Below are 2,060 nucleotides of genomic sequence, written 5' to 3'. Positions count from 1 at the left end.
CACGCAGGGCTCTTGAGCTCCTATCTCGGGAGATTAAGGTTAGGGATAGGGTGAAAGTTTACGGTTTATGTCTAAGGTTAGGGTTAGTGTTAAAATTTACAGTTCAGGGGTAGGTTTAGATGTTGGGTTTAGGGTTAGGGTTTGCGGTTTTTTTTTTTGTTTTTTTGAGTGTTTTTTTAAAAAAATTTACTGGGGGTGACAATTGGTAGTAAAATTATATAGATTTCAGGTGTATAATTCTGTATTACATCATCTGTAAATCCCACTGTGTGTTCACCACCCAGAGTCAGTTCTCCTTCCATCACCATATATTTTATCCCCCTTACTCTCATCTCCCACCCCCCGCCCCCCTTACCCTGTGGTAAACATTAAAGTATTGTCTGTGTATGAGTTTTTGTTTCTCATTTTTTTTCTTGTGCTATCAGCATTTGGATTTGGTTTCAGGGTTTGGGGTTGGGTTGGGGATGCTGTTTGGGTATGAGGTTTATGGTATAGGGGTTCAGGGTTCGTGCTAGGGGTGTGGGTTTTGGGGTTTGGTGTTCCATTTTGCGGTTTAATTTTGGGGTTTGTTTGTGTCCTGTTTTGGGGTACATGTCTTTGGGGTTCGTGGTACAGGTTTTGGGGTTCATGGTTCCTGGATCATGTTTAGAGGTTTGGGTTTGGTTTCGGTGATCTTGTTCTGATTTTAGTTTCTGGGTACATTATTTTGGGGTTCACGGGTTCAGGGTTAGGGTATAGAGGTTTCGGTTTCAGGCTCTGTTTAGGGATTGTGTTTTGGCTCTGCTTTTGGGGTAACGGTTTTTTTGGGTTCAGGGTTTGGGTTTTGGGGTTCAGAGCTTCGTGGTTGAGGTTTAGGGCTTTGTGTTTGTGGTTAGGGATTTGGTTTGGTTTGTGTCTCTTGTTCTGGTTTGAGTTTCGGGGTACAAGATTTTGGGGTTCAGTGTTCAGGGTTCGGGTATCGTGTTTATGGTTTTGGGAATCGGTTTCAGGGTTCGTTTTTGTTGTTTGTGTTCGAGTTTTGGGTACTGATTTTCGGGTTTCAGGGGTTCCGGATTCAGTTTCGGTGTTTGGCCTTTAGGTTTGGGTTCAGGGTTCACATTTGGATTCAGGTTTTGGAGTACAGAATCCAGGGGCTTGGGGTTAGGGTTCAGGTTTTGGGATTGGGTTTAAGTCTCTGGCTTTCAGGTTTTTTTGGGTTCGAAGTTCATAGGAAAGGGGTTAAGGTTGAAGGGTTCTGGGTTGGGGTTAGAAGTTTTGGTATTTGGGGTATGGTTTGGTTTAAGGTTTGTTTTGGGGTATGGAATTTGGCTTTGAGTTCAGGGTGAGGTTTCTATTTAGATTTCTGGGTAGAGAGTTCATGTGCTTAAGGTTAGGGGTTTGGGTTTATGGGTACGGCTTCAGGGTACAGGGTTCAGAGTATAAGTGTTAGGTATTCAGGGTTTCAGGGAACTCATGTTCGAATTTGTGTTCATGGTTTTGGGCTCATGGGTTCAGTTTTAGTTCCACGGTGTTCTTTCAAGGTTTGAGGTTAGTATACAGGGTACTTGTGTTGTAAGGTTAGGTTTTGAGGACTGGGTAAGGGTTTGAGGGCTAGGGCTAGGGTTTGAGGGGTTAGAGGGGTTAGGGGGGTTAGGGTTGGGGTTGGGGGTTAGGGATTGGGGGTTAGGGTTAGGGTTAGGGTTGAGGGTTAGGGTTGTTGTTAGGGTTGAGGGTTGAGGGTTGAGGGTTGTTAGGGTTAGGGTTGTTGTTAGGGTTAGGGTTGTTGTTAGGGTTAGGGTTGTTGTTAGGGTTAGGGTTAGGGTTAGGGTTAGGGTTAGGGTTTAGGGTTAGGGTTAGGGTTTTAGGGTTAGGGTTAGGGTTTTAGGGTTAGGGTTAGGGTTTTAGGGTTAGGGTTAGGGTTTAGGGTTAGGGTTAGGGTTTTAGGGTTAGGGTTGGGGTTTTAGGGTTAGGGTTGGGGTTTTAGGGTTAGGGTTGGGGTTTTAGGGTTAGGGTTGGGGTTTTAGGGTTAGGGTTGGGGTTTTAGGGTTAGGGTTGGGGTTTTAGGGTTAGGGTTGGGGTTT

This window comes from Rhinolophus sinicus, chromosome 14, assembly GCF_057876585.1.
Source record: "Rhinolophus sinicus isolate RSI-liver-muscle chromosome 14, RSI-T2T, whole genome shotgun sequence".
Taxonomy (NCBI): domain Eukaryota; kingdom Metazoa; phylum Chordata; class Mammalia; order Chiroptera; family Rhinolophidae; genus Rhinolophus; species Rhinolophus sinicus.
Note: the sequence above shows the minus strand (reverse complement) of the source record.